The sequence below is a fragment of the Sciurus vulgaris genome (genome assembly GCF_902686455.1).
Source record: "Sciurus vulgaris genome assembly, chromosome: 3".
In the NCBI taxonomy this organism is placed as follows: domain Eukaryota; kingdom Metazoa; phylum Chordata; class Mammalia; order Rodentia; family Sciuridae; genus Sciurus; species Sciurus vulgaris.
The window spans coordinates 67,454,541-67,466,777 of NC_136463.1; the positions used below are offsets into that span (position 1 = coordinate 67,454,541).

Genomic DNA, 12,237 nt, shown 5'->3' on the forward strand with positions numbered 1-12,237 from the left:
GAAAAGGGCCATGTCCCCAAGAGGAGCTCAGAGATGATCCAAGGAATACACCAGTTTCCCTGGGGGCCTGACAGACACACAGCTCCACCGCCCCTCCCCAGCGGCTCACAGGCTGACGTGAGGCTGCCTACACTGCCAGCTGCACCCGGCAGAAAGCGTGCACGAGTGTGCATGTGCGTGCACACACAGGCAGGTTCACAAGAGCCGTGTCCAACAACGACCAAAGCAGCAATCTTCAGTAACGTCCCCAAGCTGCAAACAAAACAAGTGTCCATCAAGAACACATGCAAAAGTGGGCCAATCATTCACTGCTCACCACAGTAAAAATGAACAAATGGGACTACATGCAAGAAAGATGCACGGATGCCAGTAATCTCAGCAGCTCGGGAGGCTGAGGCAGGAGGATCGTGAGTTCAAAGCCAGCCTCAGCAACTTAGCAAGGGCCTGTCTCTACATAAAATATTAAGAAGAGCTGGAGATTGTGGCTCAGTGGTTAAGCGCCCTGTGATTAATTCCTGGTACAAAAAAAAAAAAAAAAAAAAAAAGCTAAAAAGAAAGATGTCTGGATTTCACAAGCAATGTTGAGCAGAAGCAGCCAAATACGTACACATCCATCTCTGCAATTCCCTTACAAAAATCCAGAACACAGGCAAAACTAAATCATGGTCTTTGGAGAAACAAGGCAGTGACTCCTAAAGAGGCTGAGGTTCCCCTCGACAGTGACTGACAACCAGGGAGACTGGCGGGGGGCTGGCAGGGTCTGTCTCTTGATAGGCAGCAGTTGCGGGGGTTCTCACTTGGTGACAATTCACTGAGCTATACATTCATGTCCGGCACACTTCGCTGAATCTGTTACATTTTACAACATACACAGTTAAAAACAAAATGAAAATGAGTGATGTCTGGGTACAAACCCAGCCTACTGCAGGGACTCAGTAGAACTACCTCAGGATCCCTCCGGGCCCCCTGGCACCCTCCTTGCTCACATTTATGCTCAGCCAGAAACTGACGAAGGTTCAGCAATTCATCCATCCCTGGGTCAGAATCACAGGCTCTGGAAGAGAAAGGTGGGACACACCTGTTTCTCCAGCGACTGGCTGCTGCAGGGCAGAGTGGGGCGGGGCCGGGGCCAGCACCCAGGCAAGGCGAGGACTTCAGAGCAGGGACATGAGGGGCCCGGCCCTGGTCCACTCCCAGCTCCAAGAGGAGGCTCGAGCTAACTCCAGGCACACGAGACTGTGTCCGGCTACAGAAGGCCACTGCATTGTGGTGGTGGGTTCGGTTATCCTGGAGAGTCCACAGTGCACCTCCAGGGAGCAGCGACGCCTGGGCATCTGCTGGCTTGGGAAGCTTATCCTTACCTGACACCAAAACCAGTTTCGAGAACCACCATTTTCAGAGGCATCAGGCAAACCAACCTGGACCCTTGCCATAACCATGGCAATGGCCTTACTGGCAAGAGGGAGGGAATTCACCAGGCCACACGGGGGACGCTCTCCCTGGGGTGCAGACCCTGCCTCAGGACCTCTCTCTGTCCTAAGTTAGGCTGACCACGCCAGTCGTAAGTCACAGCCTCCAAGGAGACACCTCCGTGAGCACAGCCAAACCCAGGAGCCGGCCCAGGAGCATGCGGCTGGCCCCAACCCCCGGGGGCCTACAGGAATCGTGGCCCACCTCTCCGCCAGCCCCTCACAAGTGGCATCTGATGGCTCCAGAGAGCAAGCTGCTACCCTCCCTTTCTCAGGTCTAGACCAAGTGCCCGTGGGTGAATGCCCAGCTCCTTCCCAGGGGAGCACTGGCAGCCTCCGTGCCCAGCCTCCCCCTCCACTCCCTCCCGCAGGCAGGGCTCTGCTCCCTGCTGCCTCCCAGAATGTTCGAAGCTCTCAGTCTCGGGGCCAGAGATGGCAGATCCTCCCTGGCTCTGAGGTGGCAGGACAGTCCCACACATGGCCAGAGGTGACTCCCTATACTCGGCCAGCCCCAATCAGTTGTCCCACACGTTCTTGGTCTCCCTCTTCATGGGCAACCATTCTGCCAGAGAAAAATGTACTAAAATCTCTGATGGGAAGACTCCTCATCTCACTTCTGTTTTGTTTTTTGTTTGGTACCAAGAATGGAACCCAGGGGCGCTTCACCACCGAGCCACATCCCCAGACCTTTTCATTCTGTATTTTGAGGCAGGCTTTCACTCAGTTGCCAAGGCTGGCCTCAAACTTGCCATCCTCCTGTCTCAGCCTCCCAAGTTGCTAGGATTCCAGGCGAATGCCACTGTGCCCAGCCTTGCTGAGTAAGAGCAAAGAGCAAAGGAGGCTGACATCAAGGGTATTTCCAGCATTTCTAGATGGCGCATCCGGGAGCTGTGTGTGCGCAGGGATGCTCACCCCCATTTCCTGAGACTCTGTCTTCTAAGGGACAACGGCCATGCTACCTGCTCGTGAGATGGCTGAGAGCATCAAGGGACACGTAGGCCCTCTGTGTGCATTGTCACAGGGTAAAGCGGCTCTGGGCACTGTAGGAGTGTTCCTGGGGCATACTAAAGGATGCTCAGAGAAGGATATAAATGTGTTCCCTGCAGAGAAGGGAGCCAGGAAATCTGCACACTTTTAAACCACCCTAGACAAGCAATCTCTCGGCAGGCTTCAGCCACGCAGATCACACCCCCACCCAGAGCATCAGAAAAACAAGGCAGCAACTGAGCATCTGCTATGACCAGACCAGGCACCTATGTCTCAGTCAGATATCTCAACAAGCCTATTTTACAGACAAGGACACTGAGGTGGAGAAGCAGCGTCACCTAAGTTACCTTAACTAAGGCCACTGAGCTATGCAGTGTTAGGCCTGGGACTTCTCCAGCTCCCATGTTCTTTCCAATTCCCACATATCTAAAAAAAAGTGTCCATGAAACTAGGCGAGATGACCAGTCCCGCTGGTGCCACACGTTTTACTGCTGACCGAGCCCTTTAATGTGTTCTTAGACCTTACAACTCTTGGGAGTGTGTTTTGAGCCTCACCAATAACTCCCCTTTTACAGATGAGGAAAACTGAAGCCCAGGGAGGTGAAGAGACTTGCCAGACGTCCTGGGGACGACTGTGCCAAGAAAGCAGCGGAAGAGGGTGGCTCTGCCCTTCTAGGCTCATCAGGGGTGGCTTCCTCAGACTGCCGCTTCTGCCCCGACTCTCAGCCTTCAGAAGGCAGGACTGGAAGTCAACCAGCAACAGGAAAACCACCAGGTTATCTTGGGCAGCCTCGAGCTATGAGCAATGGGCCAGGTGATATGTGCAGGCAGAGACTGCCCAATTCCTCAGGATGCTAAGAGGAGGGGTGGAGAGAGGGGCTGGCCCTGGGGGCACTGTCCTTAAGCCACAGAAACTAGGATCATACAACTACCGGAAGCCAAATTTGCCCCATCCAAGGACCCTGGGTAACGGCATGAGGCCAAAGTTGGGTCTGCCCCTCCTACCCCAACACACACTGCACAATGGACGCCTCTGGTCTCTTTAACAGATATTTACCGGTGCTTTTAAACTTGGTGCAGAAAGCGGGTGGTAGGAAAATGCCTGAGTGCAGGGACCAAGGTCTCTCCCCACTCCCTCTGCAGAGGGAGCTCAGGACTGCTGCCCAGCCTCTCGGGACTTGGTTTCTCTGTGGGTCTCGGAAAATTCAGGTCCAAATCTATTAACCACAGGAAAGAGGCCTGGGGACACTAGTGCACCTGACCCCTCTGCAGGACAGGTGTCTGGCCTTGCCCTTGCTCCACACCTGCAAGCCGGGGTCTGGCCCCCTTGTTTTCACGAGGAAGTGAGGGTTGGAGGGAAAGAGGGGGCCAGTCTCAGAGAGGAAAGACGTGAGCAAAGAACAGGACCGTGAATCCCACGGGGTGGCCACTACAAGCTCCTGCCGCTCACTGAACAGCAGGATTCCAGGCCAGTCTGTCGCCACCTAGGACCTCGTGATCTTCTTCTGCAAAATGAGTATCGCCACACCTCCCACCTGGTGGGAGAGCTCAGGGGGAGGACGGATGCCCAGCGCAGGGCTTGGCAGGCCACAGGCACCAACTGCTGGCACCATTGCTCTAACTGCCTGGAGCCAGGATTCCAGCCAAGGCTCATTACGTCTTCTGTCCAGTACAACACCCTCAAGCCCACATTCATGCTCTCAAAGTCCACCCAAAACCAGGCACCCCACCCCAAGAGAACTCCTGTTCCTAACGCCCCAGAGGTATCACCGGGTGGCGGCCACCGTGGACACCACACACCCAGGCACTTGCTCCTTCTTAACCCAGGTGGCATGTTTGGGAGAGGAGAGCCCAGGGCATAAGGGAGCTGGGGCTGCGCAGGAGGTTCACTTCTCCCTTCCCCAAGCCAAGCTAGCTCTCCATAGGGCAGGACAGCTGCAGCCAGTCCACACCCTCCAGAATATAACTGGCTGGCTCAAGCATAACAGAGCTGGCACGGTGGCACACACCTGTAAACCCAGCAGCTCAGGAGGCTGAGACAGGAGGACCACAATTTCAAAGCCAGCCTCGGCAACTTTCCAAGGTCCTAAACAACTCATCGAAGCTCTGCCTCAAAATAAAAAACAAAAAGGGCTGGGGATGAGACTGTTAAGCACCCCTGGGTTCAATTCCTGCTACTGAAAAAAAAAAGTATAATGGAAGACCCTACACACTTTTATATTTTCTAGCAGCTGTATTACAAGCTGAAAGAGATGGCATTAATTTTAATGATAAATTTTACTTAACCAAACATACTCAAAACATCATTGGTATACAATTGAATGAAATACACAAAATCAATGTATAAAAGAATGAGCTGTTTTACAGGCTTTTGCTCACATTTTCTAAAACCTCTACTCACTTTTATACTTAGAGCACAACGGGATTCAGACTGCCACATCTGTAGCGCTCAACGGCCAAGGCGACCATATTGGAAAAGGCAGAATGAACACCTCAGTTATGGCAGAAAGTGCTTTTGGACAGTGTGACCGTCTTCTTTCATTAAATCCTCGGCATTTGGGGTGAAGGGTGGAATGGGTGGGGTTCTTCTCTTTGAATTCCCAAAGAGGCTGATTTCTCGGAGAGCTGGGGGCTGACAGGAACTATCTGTGTGGCTGGCTATAAAAAAGCTTTCCCTTCCTTCTTCCTCAGGCTTGGGCAGGGTTGGGGGGTTCCCATGACATCTGTAGAGCCCAAAGTAGGGTCCCCCAGGGAGCTGAACCAATACCCAGATCAGAGAAGAGAAAAACACAGCCTGGAGATCCCAGGTGGGTGCATGGGGGGAGAAGGGGAGTAAAGGCTGACCCTGAGCAGGCCTCTGGTCACCCGTTACCTGGACAAACCCCTGGGCACACCAAGGTATGCAAAGGGGGAAGTCAGGGGTCAGAATCAGCCCTCAAAATGCTCCCTCCAGAGAGATGCTCAGAAGGGAGAGGTAGAAATAAAAAAATGTCCAACCACAGACACAGATTAGATAAATTCAGTTGTATGTACACAACAGTCTTCAAGTAGTCATTTAAAATGTTACAGTGAATATTTACAACCAATAAAAAGCATGCTTTATCAAACAGCCATATTAAGTTAATTTTTTTATTTTTTAAGTACTAGGGATAAAACCCAGAGTCCCACACATGCTGGGCAAACACTCTACCACTGAACTACATCCTCATTCCCTTTCATTTTATTTTGAGATAGGATCTTGCGAAGTTGCTGAGGCTGGTCTGGAACTTGCAATCCTCTTGCCTCAGCTCTCTGACCAGCTGCGATTACAGGCATGTGCCATCATGCCTAACTCTAAGCTAGAATTTCGACCTATTCTACCTGTTTGAATTATTGCAGCCAAGTCATGAGTTAGAATAGCATTGTTCCCATGCTTCGAGATACAGACAGCTACCTCTCCAAAGCAACGCTAATTTGCCCAGATGGCCCAGCTAGCAAGGGGCCAAAGCCAAATGAACCAGAGTCCACCATAACCCAGAACCCAGACTTATTTACTACTGCCCCCTAGTCTCGGGTTTTGAGGCGTTGGGGGAGGTTGAGGGTGGTGACATTAACAAGCATCTTTGCTCTTTTTTTTTTTTTTTTTTTTTTTATTGTAAACAAATGGGATACATGTTGCCTCTCTGTTTGTACATGGCGCAAAGGCATACCATTTGTGTAATCATAAATCCACATACAGTAATGTTGTTTGATTCATTCTGTTATTTTTCCCCTTCCCCCCACCCCTCCCACCCCTCTTTACCCTCTATACAGTACTTTCTTCCTCCATACTTGCCCCCCTCCCTAACCCTAACTCTAACCCTAACATTAACCCTTCCCTCCCCCACTTTATGTGTCATCCTCCACTTATTAGCGATATCATTCGTCCCTTGTCTTTTTAGATTGGCTTATCTCACTTAGCATGATATTCTCCAATTTCATCCATTTGCCTGCAAATGCCATAATTTTGTCATTCTTTATGGCTGAGTAATATTCCATTGTGTATATATACCACAGTTTCTTTATCCTCTCATCAATTGAAGGGCATCTAGGTTGGTTCCATAGTCTGGCTATTGTGAATTGAGCAGCTATGAACATTGATGTGGCTGTATCTCTGTAGTATGCTGATTTTAGATCCTTTGGGTATAGGCCAAGGAGTGGGATAGCTGGGTCAAATGGAGGGTCCATTCCAAGTTTTCTAAGGAATCTCCACACTGCTTTCCAGAGTGGCTGCACTAATTTGCAGCCCCACCAGCAATGTATGAGTGTACCTTTCTCCCCACATCCTCGCCAACACCTGTTGCTTGTATTTTTGATAATCGCCATTCTAATTGGGGTGAGATGGAATCTTAGGGTGGTTTTGATTTGCATTTCTCTTATTACTAGAGATGTTGAACATTTTTCCATATGTTTATTGATTGCTTGTACATCTTCTTCTGTGAAGTGTCTGTTCATTTCCTTAGCCCATTTGCGTCTTTGCTCTTTAATCTCAGTATCCACTACTAGCTGCACACCTGCCTACACGAGGACGGGAAAAGCAGGATATGTGGAAACAGTCTAGTTGCGGGGTGGGGCAAAAACCAATTTAGCTTTGCAGTATTATGCTCTTGATGCTATGCTTTTTTGTTTGTTTGTTTGTTTGTTTTTGCAGTGCATTTTTTTAAAGGCAGCTATCTTCAGAAAAAAAGAAAAAAATGAGAGTTTGACCAAGAGAGCCAACTATGCATAGAGCTGGCCTGATCTTTCCTGAGGCCGGGAGTCCAGACCTGAACCACGCTGGCAGGGTGCTTTAAGTAAGACTGAAACCACATCAATTATTTATATCAAGAACCGGGTGCAGGCATGGCTGATGGCAAACCCTCAGGGACACCAATCCCAGCCCCAAATGGGAGAAACGTAACACAAATATTAATCATTAACATCTCACTGGTGTCAGCCTTCTACAAATGCTACACACACTCCTTCACGCAGACAACAGCCCCACTGAGGCAGGTTCCATCACCATGTCCTTTGACTGATAAGGTAACGCGTCACGGGGAGATTAATGATTTGCTCAAGCTCTCACAGCCAGGCAGTGGCGAGGGTGGGATTCCAACCCAGGCACTCTGGCTCCAGAGCAGGGCCCCTAGCCTTCTGGCCACGTCGTGTCTCTGGCGGTAGTAATAACAACTCTGTGGCAAGCACCCGAATGAATCACCCAACCGAGGCGGAGACTGTTGGCACCTTCCTGGATGAGGAACCAAACCTCTGGATTAAGTAGAACAGTGGGCAGGGAGTGGGCTGACTGGCAGGAAGCACACACACACAGGCCTGTGGGCACTGGGGGAGAGGCTGCCAGGCTGGGCAAGTGGGGTCTGTCCCAAAGTCCACAACCCACTGGGATCGACACCTGAAGCTCAAAGCACCTAGAACATGGAGGTGAGAAGCCAGAGCCTTCTCCCCAGTCAGTTCTCACAGGATCAAAGAGACAATCCCACTGAAGTGCGTCTTAGCACTGCCCCTGCCCACAGCCAGCCATACCCACTGGACAGGTGCCATCTGAGCCAGCCCCAGGCTTCATCCCAATGCCCCTCCAGGCAAGAGTTCCTTGAGGGCCTGAACTGAGTGGCTGGAAATTAATGTCATTCTTTCCTTCCTTCCTTCCAACCTGCAAGTGCTTCTGACCCCGCTGCACAGGACAAGGCCCTCCCATGTGCTGATCTCAGCAGCACATGGGCAGGGAAAGCTTCAGATCCTGCCCATTTTATAGACAGGAACACTGAGGTGGCTGGGAGCACGACTCAAGCTGGCTGTGCTCTGACTGCTGGGAATGGCTGTGGCTCAATGCCAGGGTGAGCCCACTCTGGGCACTAAATGACCTTACTGGAGCCTCTGAGTGTGATGAGCAGCATTAATAGCATTCAGTCCACTTCCCATATGTGACACCCCTCCCAGGACACAAGCTGTTCAGGTGAGGCAGTGCCTGTCCAGGCCAAGACAAGGAGTCTCGAGTCCTCCCCAGGGCCCGCTCAAGAGGGGTGCTTCCTACACATCTGAAACTCGGCAAAGGGAAAAGTGCCCTGCCCCTCTTCTCTCCTCCCTGTCCAGGCCCAATCCCACTCTTTACCCACCCCTCAGTGGCCTTAGTGTCCCTGCCAGCCATCTCAGGTCCTCTCTTCCCCAAGAGCCCCAGGTGCACCTCTCATGGCCCGCTTTCTACCCTGTCCCTGCATCCGGGACTCAACAAACAAGACCATGCCAGAGGCTGCTAGAGGCCCTAGGAAGGTAAAGATGGACTTTGCCCTCAGAACATTCGCAGAGCAGCAACTGATTTAAAACCACTTACTGAACTGGGGAAGTGTGGGTGAGTGTGGTCCAGGCTTGAAAAGCCCCGTCTGGGTATAGCTGTTGGATCCCAGCAGGGACTCACAAAGGCTGGGTAAGTCACTAAGCCTCAGGACCCCAGAGAGGTCTAGTCAGGGCTGACTGATCCCCTAACATCGCTTCCAATTTCCTCTACAAAGCAAACTGCCAGCATCTCTCAACTTCCCCCAACGTGGAGCATAGTATCTTCACTACCGTCAGCAACACGTGGACACAGGGTACCAGAGTGTCCGTCCATCTGCAGCTTCCATAGCCAGCTGCCTAGTACCAATCCTGAATTCCTATTTTTGTTCTATTTAAAGGACATAAAGAAAAAAAATAAATAAATAAAGGGCATCAGTCAGGATCAGATAGGCTGTGCCGTGGTAACAAACAACCCTCAACAACATTCATACCACATGTCCAACCTTCTGAGGAGCTCTACCCCAACCTTCTGACGGGGACTGATGGCGCTCCGCCTTCTAGGGACCCCTTGAGGGGATGTGGCATATTACAAAGGCTCTGCAAGGTCTCCACCCAGGATCATGGTACTCTCCGCTCATAGCTCACTGGCCCATGAGTGTGTCCGTACTCACTTCAAGAAGGCAGGGAAGGTCATTCCTACCACGTGCTCAGTGGAACGAGAACCAGAAGGAGATGGTAAATTGCAGATGCTAATGATATCAAACTGGGTGAAAGATTGACTACAGTTTCTTTTTCTCTTTATCAGCTTCTCAACCTTACACTATTAACATTTGGGGACAGATAATTCTTAGTTGTAGGTGGCCATCCTGTGCATTGCGGGATGTTAAACAGCATCTCTGGCTTTTACCCTCAAAAGGCCAGCAGCAAACTCTCCTCCTCCAAAATTATGACAATTTCATCATTTGACACATTGCCAAATGTCTCCTGGGGGATAAAAAAAAAAAAAAAAAATCACACCAGTTGAGAACCTCTGCTTAGATTTACAAGAAGTATAACCTCTCTTGAAGAGCACAGAAAATAATGACATCCTCCTCCTCCCTGAAGATCTCTCACTCAGAAACACCTTAACAGACTGTTCATCTGCAGAAAAAGAATAGTAACGGCGCCCACCTCAAAGGATCAAGCAAGCAAAGCTGTAAAGCGCTTGGCACAGGCTGGCCCGAAGGCTGCGGGTGAGGTGGTTTCCTGTGAGTAATGAGGACTTGCTGTGTTACTATTACTATCAGCAGTGCTGTCTGTGAGAAGAGGCGGGACAGCCAGGCATGGATTTCTCTTTTCAGAGAGTCAGGGGAGCCACTCCCTTGGCCCAAGGTCATCCTGGCCCAGAGGGAATCCAAGGCTGGTACAGAATTCTTGCCATTTGCACCCTAGCTCCCAAGAACTAAAGTCAAATGCCTGGAGTCGCAATTATGTCAGCCACTGGAGGAGGGTCCAGGAACATGCTGACGCTCCTGTGGGCAAAAGCACAGAAAGATGATAAAGGATCTTCTGCCCTGAGTAGGGACTCAGTTACTCAAAAGCCTACACTGACCATTTGTAAGGCTGCACATGGCTGGAGGACACCCCCTGACCCAGCATCCACATCCCTGCCTTTTCACCCAGGCTGGGGGAAGGGATGGGAGGAAAGGATGAGGTTGATTTTAAAATTAGCAAAAGTAGGAGAATATGCAGGAGGAGTGTCAGGCTTAAAATTTTTACAGATTTACTTGAATCATGGGCTCTGAGAACCAGTAGAGGGGCACTTTGGGGTTACCGAGTTCACCCTCCCCCCACCAGCTCGGGGAAGCCTTCTGTCTGCAAGGGACCACTTCCAAAGGCATGCCCTGAGATGGGCCATCTGATGAACACATGGTTGTCCCTCTTCTGCCCTGATATAGGAATCCCAGTTCCAGGAGCAGCAGACCTGGCTTCAAATTCCAGCTCTACCATTTCCTAGTTGGCTTTGCCATGTTCTCAGCCTTGATCATCCATCAGGGCCGACAGCCACCTGAGGCCATGCAGTCTGAGCCCTGCATTAAGGTGCCAACCCAGGAGATGGGCGTGGAGGCAGGGGTCCAGCCCATACCAGTTTCGCCAAGCCAGGCAACACTCATGGCCTAAACTGAGGAACAGCTTTGAGTCTCTGGCGTGAAATCTGCATGATGTGTCACAGTGGCCCACTAGATCGAGTCCTCCACCTCAAAATGGGGACAATAATCCCCAGATCTCCAGAGAGTCATTATGAAGATGAATGACAGTGCACACAAAGTGTTCTGCTATGCCAGGTGATAACTCCCGATGGTGGCAATGACTTAATTGATAGCCTGAGCCAATGTCCTGTCTCCAGAGCAACACAACAAGCCTGAATGGTGCCTCGTAGGGCTGCGATGAGGATTATACGAGACACCACGTGAAAGGAGTCAGGCGCAAAGGGAAGGCGCGACGAACATCAGCGATCACGCTTACAGACTTCACACGGCCCCGGCCCCAACTCTGCATTCTGCAGTTCACGCAGTGTCCTCTGAGCACCATGCCTGGCAGGGGGGAGGCCTGGAAGATGTCAGTCACCATTAGTACAGAACTTGCAGATCCTTTCTGGGAATTCTGTCTCCTGGAGCTCCACTAAGTTTGATCTGCTCCTGGTAACGCTGTGCTGAAGATTCAGTGTTCACATGTGCAAAGGGACAGGTACCAGGTCTGACAGAGCTAGGGCCAGAACCTGGTAGCTCCCTGTGTCCTCCCCCCCCCCAGAGGGGCCCCTGACCTCTGAAGTGGTGGCCATCAGCCTCCCTTAGCAAGCCTCCTCCTCTCCTTTCTCACACCTCTGCTTCCCCATCTCCCATGACCGTCAGCATCTCTTCCAAAGGGTAGGCCCCAGGTTTTCCTAACATTTCAGTTGTTGAAATACTATATTTAGAATTCTAAAGTAGTCTTTCAAAACAATGATCTCTAATGTAGCCCAAATATGTTTAAAGAGAGAGAGAGAGAGAGAGAGGAGAGAAGACAGAGAAGTATCCAAAATAAAACATGAACACCCAGATGAGGCCCGGCTGGTCCAGTGGCAGGCTGACAATTCTGAACACCAGACTTCTGACCAGTAAGGCCCAAGATGTCCTTGGCTTTTCTGGCAGACACACTTCCACGTAGTCAGCAGGGACACCACAGCAGCTGATATCTGAGTCTTCTCACACCATAAACTGTCCCCCATAAGTGCTTATGTGGCTGCCACTTACTGTGGCCTTGGGAGAGTTACCTTTCATCATGTCCAGGTTCACCAGAGCCACTTCTGACTCTAATGCTAAAAGGAAGACCCCATGGGTGTCACTTCAAGAGACCTGCCGTCCAGTCACAAAGCTTCACACTCACTGCATTGCATGGCCTCTGACTTAGTGCTCTTTGTAAACTTGCGGTTACCCTCCTGGCTCAGCCCTCCCAGACCTGGGTCTTCAGGAAACAA

The 12,237-nt window shown here is 50.9% G+C and overlaps 1 protein-coding gene across 3 annotated transcripts in view; it reads right to left on the minus strand.

The window, feature by feature from the left end:
• The window catches only part of KSR1 (kinase suppressor of ras 1), a 144,271-nt gene that overhangs the window by 92,032 nt on the left and 40,002 nt on the right, over positions 1 to 12,237 (minus strand). The gene's annotated exons all lie outside the window — the stretch shown is intronic.